The sequence below is a fragment of the Camarhynchus parvulus genome, chromosome 6, assembly GCF_901933205.1.
Source record: "Camarhynchus parvulus chromosome 6, STF_HiC, whole genome shotgun sequence".
Classification (NCBI taxonomy): Eukaryota; Metazoa; Chordata; class Aves; order Passeriformes; family Thraupidae; genus Camarhynchus; species Camarhynchus parvulus.
Genome location: NC_044576.1, coordinates 7,262,351 through 7,280,260, shown reverse-complemented (window position 1 = coordinate 7,280,260; position 17,910 = coordinate 7,262,351). Strand labels below are relative to the sequence as shown.

Here is a 17,910-nt window from a genome sequence, read left to right as displayed (position 1 = left end):
TTAGTCTCTTAATGCATTTTGCTTCCCTTGAAATACTCTGAATAATTGAAATTGTATGAGCCTTGCAAAAATGAAAAAGAAAAATAACTACACAAAAAAACCTGTGAGAATATTGTAGAAACGTTTTCATGCTCAAAACCAGTTTTTCTGATCTATTTGGTTTTTATCCAGTTTCCTCCATATGTTGGACCTGGTGCCACATTCCTACATGCACTAGGAATGAATTATATCCCAAGGATAAGAAATAAGCTATTTACAGATGTCTTAATAGCAATTGTTTCTCAGTTCTTATGAAAACCCATTAGAAGTTAATAAAAGTTTGGAATGCTCTAAAGGTTTCCATACAGTATTTAAACATTCAGAGACACAAGTGGGTGAAATTAATCTGGTCATCAAAGCCAAGCTTGCTAAGGTACAATTCTCTCTGTGGAGGGAGTTGGTTGCCACAGCATTGGTGACTGCCATGGCCCTGGTGTGGAGGGAGACAGGGAGGCTGTTGCTTTGCCTTTCTCTTCTCTCAAGGGGAAAACCTTCCCAGAGCAGTGAACCTGGCTTTTGTGATTGTCTCCTCAGACAGCTGTGGGAATTGAGCAAGTTTTGCAGCCCAGACAGCTGAGGTGCTGCCATTTACAGACAGTCTCTTTCACTGAAGTGTGGAAACTGGCCCAAAGTCGTCAGCGGCTTTGGACTCTGTGGGGAGGGCACAGCAGTGCTCTGTTTGGGAGGCAAGGGCTGCAGTGCTCCAACTGGTGGTTTCCAGCAAAGATGAGGATGGAAAGTCCAATGGGCAACTCAATAGGGGCTGCAGTTCCCACCTTGCTGCCAGTGCGCTGTGAGTTGGTGTCAAAGGCTTTGGAGCATAGGCTGGAAACACAAAATCCATCATCAAGGGCAGAATTGTGTAACTTCTTCACCCAGGAGAAATCTTTGTGTTTAATGTATAGTAAAGTCCGAAATCTCAAACAGAGTTTAGGCCAGCATAAGCCTTTCTCATAACCACAGAAAATGCAGTTTAAATTTGGGAGGGGCAAACATAGTCTTCATTTCCCATTCAGCTGTTTCTGTATTTCCCCATTTTCTTCTAGCTAGGGAATAAAGTCCCAAAATTATGAAAATATTTTTCCAACCTTCACTTTCTGCTGCGACTGCAAAACAAAACGTTCTGCAACTTTGATAGGAAAACCCATTTTCCTTGACTTCCCAATCTGTACCCAGCTCAGGCACAGACTCAGCTGTAGTTCAGCAATAAACCAGTCTCCAGATGTTTGGGGCTTGTACTAATAGCTGAGTTCACCCATTTGTTCTCCAATGATTTGCCTTTTGGCTGCTGAGGGTTTGTGACAGGCAGCTGAGTGTTGGCAGCCTGAGAGCTGACTGAGAGGTCAGTGACAGCTGTGTGGGCTCAGACTCAGAGGTCCCTTTGTCAGAGAGATCTACAAGTGTGCTAGGGAAGGTGTTGGATCTTGCATACATGAAGCAGGAAATATCAACAACATTAGCTGATGACCGTGGACACAGCAATCCTTAAAATAAGGCAACAGTAGCTGCCCAGCTTCTGAGTTACTTGGCTATAGCATCCCCTGTGCACTGCAGAGTAATTTGCTCTCTGGTGTCACAGCCAGATTGTTTTTACTGTGGCTGTTTTTGAAGACTGACAGAGTTCCAGCCAGGTTCCCTGTTTCCTAGACACTGTAGTGCAGGCAAGGTCCCACACAAACCTTGCTTCATTAGCTCTGCCATTTCAAGATCTTTCTGTCATTTTCAGCAGCTTCTTGGGTATTTAGCACCAAGTCTAGTTGAAAAGCAGAGCTTCCCCCAACCTGGCTCTTCAGTTCCCTTACACAGAGTCTGAAGGACCTATGCTTGCTCTGTCAAAGCTCTAGTAGATGCTGGGAGGACTCTAGTTTATGATTATACTTTTTTATTTTTCTTCTGAAGCTCTGTAGTCTGCTTTCTATCAATTTAACTGCATTTCAGAGCAAGCCAACTTAATTAATGGTTTCCCTCAGGATCTCGAACAGCAGTGTATCAGCTTTCTTACAGAAATCCATAAACATTAAATTATCTCCAATTCATTTCTTCAGTCTGTAACTTTTCCAGTTTCTTAAAAATAAGATTGTTTGCCAATATTTTCATTTAATATTTAATGAACATGTGTTGTTTTATTGTAAAGATGTGAGTCACCTCGACCTTGTTTTCAATTACCATTTCATGCTCAGATCTGAAGTTGCCTCATTATCTGCTGAAAATCCAATTTTCTGGGAGACTTTGGAAATTTTAATTCCAAATTGCCAAAGAACTGGTTTTTCTCCTCCCTTACAGACAGCCCTCTGTCAAAAAGCCTGCTAAGCAGGGAAGGGTCGCCCTTAGACTCCTTAAAAATAATGATTTGCTGCTGAAAAACATTTCCCTCTCTGCTGTTGCTATGCCAGCAGCTTCCTAGATCAGAGAGGCCTCACCTTCTCTTTTTTTTTTTTTAACTCTGCTATGAAGACATCCAAGCATTTGATTGTGTTTCCATTTCTGTCTGTGACAGCTGTGCTGCCGAGATGGAGGGGAGAGAGAGGCTGTGGTGAGAATCACATTGAGATCTGCACCCTCATGCCAAGGGGGCTCTCACAGAGGGTGTGACCATCTGCAGAGCCAAGGCTAGACAGTACAGGGGGATTCAGTGTTGAAAAGGTAGCATTAGGGTGCAGAGTTTAGGTGTCCTAGGAAGTGGGACAGCATTTGGAGAAATTGTTTGCAAGAAAGATGGGCTTTGCCTTAGCCAAACCTTGTTGGCTGGGTTATTTTAGTGGCATTATGCTTCTCCAAGGCTTAGATGCATTTCTTTTCCAAACTGGAAAAGCCATTGTGCATGGAAGTCTTCAGAAATCTAAATGACACACACAAGCTGTTGAAATAATAAAAATCCTGTAATCCTGGGATTTAATATGATAGAATATAATAAATTTGAGAGAGAATAGCAAACTCTATTACAAGTAAATAGCCCCTGTCAATCACAGCACATAAAACCAGACAAGAAACAAATACTGTACATATAAACAAACAAAAAAAGGGCATGAGAATAAATACCCAGTTTAAGTCAGAATATAGAAATAAAAGTTACATCAAAAGCTTAGTAGAAATGGAATGCTGTAGTAAAAAGACACAAGTTATACAGGCATGGCAGCTCACACCATAAGAGGGTGAACTTCCTAAGTTTTTTTAAGGTGGTCAAGAAAAAAACCACCTGCTTCATATAGTGTCTTTGGATATGTAAAGTTACTGTAAGGACTTCAATACATGTTTGTATAGATAATAAGTTTTTGTAGGATAAGATGATTTTGGTTGGGATTTTTTTTTCATTTGGCTGGGTTTTTTTTAATGGATTTATAAACACAAATAGAATAAGGGAGGAACAAATGGCCAGTGTTCACATGGGAATATGATCTCCACTGAGAATGCAGAGCAACTCGCTGTTTAATGCACTCACAGCTATGTGGGAAAACAGGTGACCAGTGAGGGACAGCATTGCTGAAGGTGTCAAGTCATTTGGGACAGCTCAAGCAGATGTTACTCAGGATTATTCATAGTGCTAGCACATGATTCTTACAATTCAAGCAGCTGTATAAGAAAGGGCAGGGAGTTTTATTGATAAAAACTTAATTTTAAGTTCAATAGCAGTAGGAAACAGCTCCAGCCATGCTAACCCAGGGATGGTCTCCAAATGAGCTATTGCCTTTTAAGGGTGGAGTGGTGGAGCTGGTCATTATGGAAACTTGTTTGAAAATGTCTGCTCAGTGCCACTAATGAAGATATCCAATGACATTTTCTTCCCTGATGACCACCAGGTAGGGTTTTCCTTATAAAATGTCTGTTGTTTCAAGTAAATTATCTTATAAATGCTATTGTGTAAAGTAAATGAAGTGCATCTTCCATCCCTCAACTTAATCCTCTGGCTTTTGGAAGTGTGTGCATTCCTATTTTAAAATTGGAATTGTGTTAGTTTGCCTTGAGCCTAGTTTCTAGTGTAAAGGTTTTGCTCTTTTCTCAAAGGCTTTCTGTTGGTATTTTCTTTTAATCTGCTTGTATATAATTTTCTTAGTGTTAGAAACCTCCACTTCCTCTACGTCAGGGATTTACACAATTTAATTCAATGGAGATCCAGCACTGGTAAAGATTTTATACAGTTGAGGTGATCTCTAGTTTGCAAACTTGGTGGAATTTCTCGATTGTCTTGAAAGAATATATCATTTTGTTTTATACACACATTGATTATCTACAGTAGATATTCACAGCTGCTTCTGTTTGCTCAGTTTTCTCTTGATGTTAGTAGGTTTGCATTCGGTTTGAGAATTATGCCTGAGTTATTTAATAAGAGCAATAAATGGATTTCATAAAAGTTTAATTTCTGAAGGATTAGTACTTTAAGAACTTTCATTCAGAGATTGACAGCACAGTGCTTAAAATGAACTTTTCCTAAATAGTCAGAAAAGGACCTTGTGGTAGTAAAACCTCTTGACATCTCCCTTGTGACTTAAACAATTTATTTCAAAAAATAAATTAGTTTTTGCAGTGTGAACACAAATATTTAAATTATGTTTGGATTCCTGAACAGAGCAGAAGCAAGAAACTCTTCTGCAATAACATTCAACAAATTGAGAATTGTATAGGAAAATAATTAAACCATGGTAAATATCCATCTTCCTTTTCTGGATCATTACATGCCCGGACACACCTTCCCTCCCTACCCCTCCTCTCCCACACAAGCTCAGTTTTGCTCACCCGAGTGCAGGGTGGGTGAAATTTATCTTCTCAAGGAACTGCTTTTGGGATTTGTGCCCAAGTGCAGCTGACCAGGTGCCCAAGGAGTGGGGCCCACCACAGCACAGAAAGCACAAGGGAGTAGATTGTTTGCTTTATGAAATTTAATCATTAAAATGAACTGTAAAACAGCTTTTCATGATTGAACAATATAGAATATAGAAGGACTTATGTTCAAGTGTATTTCATATAGAAATATTAAACAACATGCAAGTTTTTCCTTCTTACTGGTCAGTTACTCCTTCTGCAGATTTGTTTCCTGCAAATTTGTTCACTCTGTTGACCACACCGATACAGATTTGCTATTCTGTGCTGAACTGATCCACATTTAAAAAATCCTCAGAGAGCTTTTTGCTGGAGTTGCTTTTCATTAATTTTTTTTTCTGATAATAATGTAGAAGGATGGAAAGAAATAAGTAATTTATTGTTTCGTTTGAAGTAGTCACTTAGGATTAAGATGATTATTCTTCTTTTTTCTCTGAAAGTGTAATAGCTGACCTTTAAGAGAATGGGCTTATTGTTCTGACAAGATATTGAAGTCCATTTTTAATGCAAATATTTTTTTGAAGCTACACATTGTTAAATGAGAAAATATAAATTCCTTCATTCCTCATCATTACTTACACTGCACTGCTGAAATCATAAACAAGAATTTAAGTGGAAGAAAGATTAGTGGCTGCTTCTTTATTCCTCATTTCTTCCCCCTCACCATCCCCTCAAAGTCTGGTACAACTGTGAATCCACTTGTACGTAATACATTTGAAAATGAGTGTTTCTTGATTGCATGGAGCTCAGGCAAAGTTTGACATCTAGAATACAAATACAGCCTTATCATTGAATGTTAATTGCTAATTCTTTAGGCTTAAGCTGTGGAATGTTGCAACTGTCACAAATGTTTTATTTAATATCTTTTAAAATGGAGTTCCTTCCCTGAGTGAGAACTACATTGGTTCAGTTGAATTACAGACAGTTCCCCAGAAGAATAAGCTCAGTACCTTGCAGTAATTTATTTTTTTTTCAATTAAGAAACTGATACATTGTCCTATTTTATCCATCCTCTGGAAATATCTCAGGAGTATCTTCCATTCAGTGGGCTAATCTGAGCTGATATCAACTCTCTCTTTCCCCATTACTTAGATGGGAAGATTAATGTCATGTAATGCCCTGCTCTCAAATAGGTATCAAGTCTGAAGATCTGAAATGGGATTGAATAGGAGAATTTAGACTTTCCTTCAGCTGGGATATGCCCAAAAATTGCCCCATTACCATCTTCAAAAAACATAACAAGGGAAGAAAATGCCTTTCCCCACACACAGATTGTACAAACAACAGAGGCTCTTGTAGGTGATGGATCTATAACCCTATTGGAAAGACCCTGTTTTACCAAGCCCGGAGAGGGAGGCGCTTCAACAACTGAAATAGTCATTTTAGCCTCTCTGAGAAAGAGAGGTGCTCATTAGGAGCCTTTCTGCCACTGAACTACTGGTCTGCAGGATGAGCACATCCTGGGGGACAGGGGAAAACATCGCAGTAAACATTTTATTCCTGAATGCTCCCTCCCCCTGGTACCAATAGAACATTGGTTCTCTGCTGCTCCTGTGGCCTGTGACTTCCAGCTCCAGGGTCTGTAATGCACAGAAGTCTCTCAAAGAGGGTGTGTGGTTTCTCTTTGTGCCTGGAAGTACCTAAATCATTTGAGGCAGCAGACTATCAACTAAGCCCAAGTTTATAGGCCTGGAGACCTGCACAGCCCATCACATTTCAGGCTCCTACTCAACCTATCTTTTGTTTGTTTTATCTACTCAGAGACCAACCCCACCATTTCATGGCGCCACCCTTTAAAGTTGGCTGACCTGTGTATATTTTTTATTTACGTGTGTGTATATAAGTATGTATTAGTTTTGAGTAAGCTAATGCAATTGTGAGAATTTTCAGTTGTTGGGGATTTTTTAGTATATTTTTATTGGCAGGATTGGAAGCCATTGAAATGCAGCCATGTTGGCTTATGCTCTGTGAGGAACAGGGGGAGGAATTGGTGTCTGCCAAATGGAAAAGGATAAAACTGGTGTAATGATATGTTGCAATCATGCTGCAAAACCTACCACAGTAAATTACTGCTGTAGCAACCTCCTTCCTGTTGCGAAAGGCTCCAACCAGGCTTTCTTGTGTCTTGACATTTCAGTTCTTGAGAGAAAGTTGTCTCTGCACTCCTTGGCACTGAGTGACTGCTAAGCTTCTTTGAGGAAGCTGAAAAGCAAACCTGGAGGCCAGGAGGGGCAAGCGCCTGATCTGGGGCTGGATGATGCTGCCAGGCGTGAGCACCATCAGTCTCTAGTGGCTAACCCGTGGGGCTGTGGGCAGGGCTTCATCTGGCACGCTGGTCTTTACTGAGTACAGTCTTTTCTCCCCTGCCCACTTGCTGGCAGCTGGTGTCAGTGTTTGTAGGTCACATGAAGTTTTCATGGCATGACCTCCACAACCCAGCCACTGGGATGCTCTGCCCCTATGCCTGCAGCCGTGGTTTGGCCAGGCTCAATGGCCCAGGGGGAGGGACCCTCTGACGTGGCCTGTGGGAAATGAGCTGCAGCTCCTGATTCTGTCTGTCCCAGATGCATTTCCTCTCCACAGACATTGCGCTGTGTTTGGCACACAGTTGTGTTTTGTTAACACTAAATGAGGGAGTGAAAAGGGAGAGAGCCAGAAAACTGAATTACTGTCCTGGTTTCAGAACGATCCTCTGATAGGGAGGGGAGAAGGTGACAACCTCAGTGTGGGAAAGTTTTCAGGCTGCTCTCTAAGTTGTTTATGTTCTGTGGAGAGAGTGGTTTGGGTCTTCTGAATCCAACTGCATCTTTGAGAAAAAAATATTCATTGGCCTAGGGGAAGGAGGAAAGAGCCTCCTTCTTTAGGGGAAAGCAATGAGGTCTTGGTTGTTTCAGAGGTGTAAGGTGATGGCCTTTTGACAGCACCTTCCAGACAAGCATCATACTAAATTTCATCTGCCAGTTAGCACTAAAACAAGAAAACATTGGGAGGAACTCAGAGCTGCCTTGTACCAGAAATGTACAAACCACCTGGTGCAGTCCATGTTGTCAGACCAGTCACAGGGGGATATCTCTTCCCAGAGGTTTCACCTCCTGCTTGTGAGATAGATGCTGAGTATTGAGAATGCTGGGAATTATACAGAGAATCTGTAAGTCTCTAAAAGCTAAAGTGAGTGGAAAGTCCCTTTTCTCAAGATACTTTCCAGCCTTGCAAATGATGGGAGTCTCAGCACCCTGTGCTTTTCCAGGTGCTGCTCTGACTGTTCTTGGATTTTTCACAGCTAGCCTGCTGTGCTGTCTCCCTTGGATATGAGTGAACTTCTAATTTCTCTTCTGTGGTGTGTACACAATTATATTTTTCTGAAATAAAGCCAAACAAAATCAAAAAACAACAGCCTTGTCCCACCCCAACTCCTATCATTACCTTCCTGTACTTGAAGTTTGCACCAAACCCTTGTGCTCCCCAAGTTCCCAACCTCTGCTGCTTCCAATAATAATAAAACCTGAAAAGGCTTGTTCTCTTTACAGCTACAACAAAATGGATGTAGATGTAGCTGTGCTTTTCCCTTCAGCTATCTGGCAGTGCTCCCTTTCTTTCTCTCCAAGTCCTCCCTGTGAGGAATGAGCACAGCTGATCATGGGGATAAGGATCAGCTCAGGGAAACATGTGCTAGTCAGGGAAATTTTTTCCCTTTGATGCCCATTGCTCCCCACCTCTAATGTCTCATGTGTGTTTCACATTCTCCAAGCCCAGAATCATCTGAAGTAACAAGCCAGAAGCAGCTTCTCTCCCAGGCTGTGCAGACCAGATCACCCCTAGGGGATTTTCCCTTGTTAATATTGCCAGCACAATATTTTGCATGGCTTGCAGAAGGATCAAACTATTTCCCAGCCATGGCCAGTTTGAATGGATGGTTGTTATGAAGAAATGCTGTCTGTTACATTGAAGTGAGTGGTCAAGAAAAGCCCCAAAGAAAAGCTCTGAATAGGCAGGATCCATTTGGCCAATTTATTTCCTTTTCTCTTGTGATTTTTAGCTAGGCTTTCTCTCTTAAAATGAAATCTGATCTTTATGGAAATATCTCATTCTCTATAAAGTCATGATTTTTTTTTTTTTATGAGCAGACCAAGCACTACATATAAACTGCATGGAGCAGATAAGCTGAAATATGTTTAAAAGTGGATTTTTTTATATAACAAAGTGGGTGTATCTCATTCTTTCATGCACTGGATCTTCTCTATGGAAAATCTATAAAACAAAATGGGAAATAAGAAACCATTTCTCTGCTGCTGATGTAAAATGACAGAGAGGAGGAAGTTTATGAATTATAATGGGTCAAGCAAAAATACCTTCCTGACTACTCTTTCCAAAAAAAACCTGAACAAGCCAGAAGTCCTGCTTAGTGCTGGCATTGGTTTGGACACCAGTTTTGCCATCAAGGGAGCTTGGTTGTATTGCTTGTGATACTAAGTTCTCTTGGCCATAAGAACCTTTAATCATTAATGTCACAGAGTAGTCATTTCCAATTGTGTTTGGGTAATTACCCAAAGTGGAAAACAAAGGGAATGGAGTGTGGCTTGGGGTTAGACTGGAAAGGGATGGCACATCTCCAGCACGGGGTTAAGTTTCTTGCTGTGAGGACCAGACACAGTGAAAAGGTGAGCGGCTGGAGGCAAGCAGGAGCCAGAGCTGGGGTCTCACTGTGTGGGGCTGTGCCATCAGGGAAGTATTTTGCCTCCCCAGAAGTGCCAAGAATCTGCCCTTCATTGAGGGAACGTTTTGGGAAGTGCATGAGAGTGGCCTCTGCCATCCTCTGTCTCTGTGGTGGTTGGAGAAGTAAGAGAAGTATCTGGGCACTGTGGCCCCCACAGCACCTTCTATGGAGGTTGCTTTTGCTCTTGCCCCATCCTTCATTCCTGAAAAACCTCTGAGAATTCCAGCTGGCACTGAAAGAGAAGGGGCAGCAGCGCCTGGCCTACCATCCTGCATTGCTTAAAATCCCATCACAGTGAGGGGAATCACAGCAGTGAATGGCCCATGTAAACCTGTAATTCACAGCAGCTGAAAGGTGCCTCACCGCAGGGATTTCGTTTATTATTTCTGTATGTTGCTCCAGTAACACTGGCTGTCAGACCCTATACCCAGTAAATGAGAATTTGAGCTCTAGGAAACAGGTTTTTTGCTGTCACAGCTAATGGCTTGTCAAAGTTTCCAAGGTAATTCTGATATTTTGTCAGAGCAGTTTCCTGAATATTTTAAAATGCACTGGACTAACTCCTGCATCTGCCTAAGGAATACAATTCTTTACACATCCTTTAGAGCATACTTTTCTTGTTTGCTTTGTCTATTCTTTAAATATTTGTTGTTTGGGGTTTTTTTAAAGCAGGTCTATGTACCTACTGTATGGTTTCTCTGTTTTTTTGCTGCTTTTTTTTTTTGCTGTTGGGATGGGCAGAGCTGCGGATGAATGAGCACTCAGCTGGGTGATGTCCCTGCCAGACGCTATTCCTCCATCAGCTGCAAGAGAAGTGGCTTTTTTACTCTGCTGGACCACTAGATGGGGAAATTGCATTTGCATTTTTGGGTTGCAAAATGGATCCTGGCAGCTGGGCTGCAGCTTTTGATGTAATGAAGCATATCAAGCCTGTTATCTGCAAGAGGTGTATGATGATGACTCAAGGCTTTGCCCCTCTCTTCAGCACCACCACTCCATCTCTGCAGGGAGTCAGGCTCTGCTGAGCTGTGCTGGGCCCCAGGTGCTTTTGGGGAGGTAATTTGCAAAGCAGACCTTTAAAGATGTCCCCTCCTTTGAAAGGTTTCTGTGGAGTGGGGCCAGCAGGTGCCTGCCCCACTGCCAAGCCCTGCATGCACCCCACAGCTTCACATGGGAAACAGGGAGAGGGCATAAATATTTCAACAAATTTTGGAACAGGGAGCTCCTGAGGCCAGGAAACCATCAGGGCATCCAAGAGCTCGCATCAGGTTCAAGGCAGGAAAAAGAAACACGAAACCACTTGTGCTCAGGGTCTTCTTTTGCTTTCAGTACTTTGCAGCTGCTAGGCCACTGACTTTTTCATAATGAAACCATTTCTGAACACAGTGCCAAAAGTGGCACCTGTATGGTGACACTGGGTCTGACAATCCTGCAGGTTGGAGACCACTGGTTATGGGGCAGAGTAATTAATGGGAAAAGCTTGGGAAGATTTGGTCAGCACAGTAATGTTTCAAAGTTGGTTATTAAAGATCTTGCCTCAAATGTGACCAGTATCAGTAGTCAACCATTAGAACATTCTGATTTAAGTAAAAAACTTCTAGGACATAATGAACCCTTTTCCTTGTAAGAGAGCAATAAGACTGGTTATAGTCCATTTTGGATTACTCAAAGCTTTAAGTCCACGAGGTGATTAATGACCTAAAGATGCAGTTGTTAAAAAAAATGGAGTGCAGGTCATAGGGATGACTTTCCTTTCTTCAGGGTGTGTGACAGGATTGCAGCACTGATTTGACTCAGTGCTACAGTAATTCAATAACAACCTTTCTATGTAGTGCTCCTTACAGAGCAGATGTGCCTTCTGCTCAGGTATGTAAAGTTTTTTAGACTTTTTACAGACAATATAACTTTGGAAAGCAGCTGTATTTCTTTAAAGGTATTGCTGTACTATTTTGGGGAAGATATTTAAAGCAGTGCAGCTATAAAAACACATCCCTCTACCTGTGCAGGCGGGGAAATGAGCCATAGCAGGAGAAGTTACCTTCACACTGCCATGGCCCAGGCCATGCAGTCTGTCCCCAGCTCTCCCTGCCAGGCTCTGTGGGGCACAGGGTCTGCATGGAGCCTGCACTGACCATGATGGGTCCTGTCACAGCTGATGGATGCTTTTGTGAAAGCTTGGTTACCCAAAAACAATATCAGCTCAGAAGGAAGCCACAGGAATGTGTTTAAACAAGCACACCTGCATCTTTTTGGCACTTGGAACTGCTGTAAATATCTTAGCCAAAAATATGGATGGGTTTATATCCTTTCAAATATCACCACGAAGTAACTAGAGAGCCAAATATTTTAGCAGCGCTTGTGTGCTTATTCTGCATGTTCTTTATTAGAGAAATTATGTCTTTGGATTGAAGTCTGCAAGTCAGACATTAAGGAAAGAAAATGTGTGTGAGCAGCAGGTACAATCATCCTGTGGGTGCTTTGGGTTTGCTGTTAAGGAAGACATCTTATGTTTAACCAGACTTGGCACTAGGAGTCTACACTGACTAACTGAGGAAATTTTACAGACTCCTTTACATCTGTGACTTTGGCAAGAAACTGTCTCTGATATACATAACAATGTGCTTGGTGCAGGATGATTTGTGGAAGTTTTTCAATTTTGATTTATAGGGATGCCTCCACAAGGGAAACCTTAGGCCAGGTTCTTCACAAATTGAGCAAGTCCTGGTACAGGAGCAGCAGGACAGTGTGTGCTCGGGGAGCCAAGGTGCTTGAGTAGCGGCCAGTCTTTTCTGTGCCGTGGAATAGAGGTCATCTTCCTATATTGTTAATTCATCTGCTTTTGCATTTGTATAGGATACAAGTAGGATTGTTTGCATCGTAAATATGGTGAGACAGAGAATGTTCTTTTGTGCATGCATGCTCCCCACCCAGTCTGTGAGCTGGCTTCAAATGGGATAAATGCATTTTTCTCAGAACATTTCAATGACAGGAGGAAGAGGCAAACATTCTCCAGGGCATCTGGCCTGATGTCATGATTGAGCATATTCCAGAGTATATTGGGTCTTCATCTCTTGACATACAATAGTATGGCATGGCAGGTTTCTCTGTAAATCCTTTACACCAGGTGCTGGTTTGGATGAAAGGTAGATGAACATCAGTATGCCCTGCTTTGATCTCTTAAAGCAGTTTCTGATTTGTTTCTGTTGCGCTGGAGGGGTGACCGTGGTGTGAGTGCAGGTACTGTTGGTAGTGGTAGCAGGACAGGGCTGGATCTCAAAGGCTTCTGCAGCAGGCTGCAAAACTGAGCACTGCTCTTGTATCCCAGGAAGCAAGACTGCTTTCAGTCACATCACAGTTGTGGCACTGAAAAGCATTTTATTACCTTTGAACTGTCTTTCACACTTAGTGATGTGCACAGGGCGCTTTCTTCTCTTTAATTTTTTCCAGACAAGTGGGGGTTACTCTGTATCCTGAACTACAGAGAGCCCTTTTGTACAGAGGCAGAGGACACCTCTCAGCTCCTCACCATGTTGGATGAAGCTGAGGTCCAAATATACTTTATCAAAATTAGGTTTTAAAAATTCATCTGTAAGCCAGCCTGGGGAAATCAAAGAGGTGAGATATAGTCACAGTCCAGCATTCCCTGAGATTGAAATGGTCTTGTTACAGCCTTAGCTTGTAGTTTATGCTCTTTTCAAGAACCACTCAGGTGTCTGTTATCTTGATCTCTCTATGGCCAGTCATTGGCCAGCACAGGAGCTAGCACTGAGCTTTGCTGCTGCTTCCCACCATTCTTTTGCAACCAAGGGTTGAAGGAAAAATCTGCAGATCACATGCTCCCTGTACAGGATCCATACCTCAGCAGGATAGAGAGAGAACTGCACATCCTTTGGGGAATGTGGCTCACACAGGCTGGCTTTGCAGCCTGAGTGCTGGAGAGGCACAAATACATGACTGACAGTTTCTTCAGTGCTTCAAGGGCTTCCCAGAGCTCTCTGTCTGAGCTCTGATTTTTAATGGAGGACCATCTGCTGTAACACACACAGTTATTAGCAAATGCCTGCCTAATACTTTCTAAGCAACACCCAAGGTAGATAAAACAAATTAAGAAAATATACCACCTGCTTTTCTGTTTGTTCAGTTCACTGCATTTCACAACACCTTGTGTAAAATCAGTTTTACTTTTCCCCTGCCTAGTCTGTTAGATTTTGGTTTTGTGGGGTTTTTACATGCCTCATGGAGGGAACCATCAGGATTGTAAAATCACAAAATAAATAAATATCAAAATACTGCTGGAATGCAGTAGTGTGGTGCCTGTAGCTATCTGAAAAATGAAAATGGATAGATTTGTAGTAAACAGAAATGTTCCTTCAAAGCCCAAATTATATTCTGTCTACAAGTGTAAATTTTCTGTCTTCTTCCAGTTGTTTAGGCTGAAATTCCCATTTCCAAGCCAGTTGGGAATGGTGTCCCATTACTTTTGAGAGCTCTCTAATTGCAAATAATTAATTAAAGGGTAGATGTATCTCATTTGATTTATGGTATCACTTACCAAATTCTCATCTTTGCCTTCAAATTCCTTTACATCCAGAGAGTTTGTGCAATTTGCATATTCAATTAAAAATGATTTGCTTCTTTGACCTTTGATACACAGTGTGAGTGTCATTTGGCCACCCACTCTTTCATATCCAATGTTATTAGCAAAAGGCTTTTAATTACTGAGATATGGTTGAATTCCTGTGAGCTAATGTTTACAAAGCTAAGTACCAAATATTTGGTTGCTGGATAGGACTGTTCCTAAGAACTGAGACTCAACTCAAACTGAGTCTGCTCTCTCAAACTCAGTCTCAAAGTGAGACTGCTCTCAAATCCTTACTATACACAATGTATACCTTCATCTCCCCAGCCTCTGCCTCATCAGGGTAAGCACCATTGGAAGGCCAATGTTTAGGTTGTGGGAAATGCCTGAGGTGCAGCACCACCTGGAATTATTGATCCCATTCCAAGCAGTTCTACAGAGTGACTGTGTCCAGAAACAAGAGTGAGTACCCAAGTGTAAACAGTCAGGTTGAGAGTATATAATGTCACTATTAATTTTGGATGCAGGACTTGTGACTGTCCCTTCATAGTGAAAAGGGATGGAAAGGGATGCCCCACCAGGGACAGCCCTTCCATGCTCTCACCTTGCCAGGGTGGCTACACTGGGGAGACAGAAACACAGCTTCTCTTCTCTTTTCCCCCTAAGAGCTGAGCTGCTTGCTCTTGGACAGCTTTGTATTGACAGAGGTAATACCTGTAGTTTCCTTCCAGCAGTAAGCAGTTAGAGCTCTTCCCATCCCCACTTTGGGGAAAATTACAGTTCAGCTACACAAGAGCAGCTCAAAGTCATGCACTTAATGGTACCCACTCTCTGACGAAGGAATCCTTTCTGCCCTCTCTCTCTCTCTAATTGAGTGGGCTGTCTGCATGGGAAGCTGGTACAGAAAATGCCTAAGTGAAGATCTAGAAATCCCAACTGGGGGTTTACATAAGCCTTTTGCTTTCTCTAGGCCCAGAGCCTGGATAAATAATAAATGCGTCTCTGGTGATGCATCCATGCAGACTAACCCCAGACAAATGTCCACTTGTTCTGATATAAAATGTCCCAAGTGTCGTAGGCCAAATCTAAAACATGTTTTTTTCTCTCTCTTGCTCTCTTTTTTTTTTTTTTTCTTTTTTTCATCTTCTTTCTGGCTTGGCTTTCAATTACATCAGTAATACACACAGCTGCAGGCTGAACAGGGATGCTCTATAATCTGAGCAATACGACAATGACATTGCATGGCACAACTCAGAGGCAGTCAGATTTCCATGTCTCCTGAAATCTGCCACCTCCTCAGGACTTTCCACCTGCCTAAGGACAAAGGGTGTGGCTTGGTGTTCTTAGAAGGGAACGTGACATTCCCATTTTGAACATTCCGAAGGGACTTTATACTTTCTTTCCCAGCTCATATGCTGGGCATGACAGGTAACCTAAATTCTTGCAGATTAGCTACTCATGGAATTTTCTGACAGATTTTTCTGCATCCTGTGATTTCCTTGCTTTTGTGATCAAAATATTTACCCCTTTTGTACCTGGTTCCCCCACAGTGCACCCCAGGTTGAAGGGTGTCAAAGTGAGGCAGCTTGCACAGGCAGCTAAACACGCTGTGCTGCATCCTAACCCTGCTATTAAACTCAGACATTTTCTTGGTGGTTCAGTATAAAGTGGTTTGCAAACTGAGAACTTGTTCCACTTGATTCTTGCAGTGGGAATAACAGAGCTTCAGTGGTTTCCTTGCACAAAAGTGTGTATTAATTATCTCCACCAAGTGTTTTGGCATCATCAAAGTACCTGCACTTCTCAATTAGTTTGTCTTGCATCATCTGGGTGGCTACTGAGCTGTGCTTGGAAAGAGCTGAAGTTGTTCCAGGTGTGCTGGGCCAGACCCAGCAGTTCCTGGGCTGTGCACAGGTTTCACAATACTGCTGCCTCTGCCTCCTGCAACCATGTTTGTCCATTCTCTCTGAGCCTACAGGGAAGTTGACTGCACAGCCTCCAACTGCATGAGGAAATACCTGCCATGCTCACTTTGGGAAATAAGGGCAGGGAAACAATCCTAGCAAAGATTGGGTGGTGGGAAGGAGGGAGGGCTGGGTGTGCCCACCAGCCGTGTGTGCAATATGCAGCCTTCAAGAGCATGAGACTCTGAGAAAGGCTGGAAGTCTAAGAGAAACAGGAGAAAATACAAGGAGTGCTCAGCTCAAAGCCACAGGCAGGACAGAACTGCCTATTTTTAATTTTTTTTAGTAATGTGGTCCTACCTCTGTGCTGTCTTTAAAGCCCATTTTGTAAAACCAGCTGTAAAGAGGTTGTATGATTTACTGCTCAGTTTACTACAAAACTGCACAATTCATTAAAAGAATTGAGGGATAATGTCAAACTAAAAATGTAAACTAAAGAGCTTGAAGGGATGGTTAAATGTCAGCACATCATGGGGGCATTCAATAACCACAAAAACAATTTATTCCACATATAAAATACAACATGAAGAAAAATGTTTTTCTTTGGCTTGCAAGAATTTGAGAGGTCTGAACCATTGGCACTGGTCTCAGGTTGACTCAGAGAAACAGGGAGGAAGGCAGCAGCTGGGGAGGTGCAGGGAAGTGAGGAATTAATCTTGGCCTTCATTTATGGGGAGAAAAAGGCAGATCACTGTTAGCTGACTCACTAAGGAAGCTGTGACACTCAGCATCCTGGTCTGTGTTTCTTTGGCTTATTAAGTACTGAGGGATGCACAGCAGCAATAGTGATTGCAGTTTTAGATATATGAACCCGTGGTCTGAGGAACTGAGGCTTTAAACCACCATAAGAGATTATACTGGGTGTGAAAAAAAAATGAGACAGCTATGAAAGGAAAGTGGGGTGTTGGAGGGTTGGAAGTTGCATGACATTTTTGGTAATGCTTGTGCTCCCAAGCAGCGCTTCCCAGAGGCAGTGTCACGCATCAGCCCACGTGGCCACGCACCCCTGGCTGTGCTCCCTTCCTGCCAGGAGCCCCGGGCTCTGCAGTGACACAGCTGGGCCTGTCACACGGGGAGCTGCACACCTGGGCTGAGGGGCTGCTGCTCACCTGGCTCTGTGCCACTCTCATCCAGTCCATTAGTGTGCTGCTTTAGGGAAGGAACTCCTGAAATGCTTTAGGGAATAACACATTCCCAAGGGTGCAGGCAGCTACCCATTTGGTTTTGTAGTCTGCTGCTGCTTTTCTTCTGATCTTCCACTTTGTTTTCTTTCCTTCTGCCTTTGTTTTTTTCCCTGTTCTGCACTTGGGCAGGGAGCCTCTAGTCACCTTCCAGCTCATGTGCAGCAGCTCCTATTGCTGCTGCCAGGAAGGAGTGACCACTCTGTCAACCTGTAAGGCTTTGGCTGCTGCCACAAGTCTTGCTGTGAGTCTGCATACATTGCAATCACTGAAACCATTGCATGGAGCCATAAAGAACTGTGTCTGATGGGGATGCAGGCAGCATGGGAAAAGGAAGCTACACTGCATGCTTTCACCCCATCTTTGGAAATGGGTACTGAGTCTGCCCTGCAATCCTGGATGCAGCACTTCCATGATCAAAACACGATAAATCTCAGTGCTGATGCATGAAAGAGCATAAAAGGATTTTTCACCCTCCCATCTGCACCCTGTTCTCCTTAGAAAGTGTCAGGAGGGTGAAGGAACTGAGTTGTTTGCTCATGGAGCTGGGAGGAGCTGGGACTGAAAAACTGCCACCTTCCCATCCCCTGCTTCCCCCAGCCAGCAAAATGCCAAGGT

At 42.8% G+C, this 17,910-nt stretch overlaps 1 protein-coding gene across 1 annotated transcript in view; it reads left to right on the top strand.

Annotated features, from left to right (window-relative positions):
* The first annotated feature begins 3,628 nt into the window (after positions 1-3,628).
* PHYHIPL (phytanoyl-CoA 2-hydroxylase interacting protein like) overlaps positions 3,629-17,910 on the top strand; it is a 112,189-nt gene continuing 97,907 nt past the window's right edge. The window contains exon 1 of the mRNA XM_030950935.1: positions 3,629-3,836. The gene's annotated coding sequence lies outside the window, so the exon portion shown is untranslated. The remainder of the gene's footprint in view (positions 3,837-17,910) is intronic.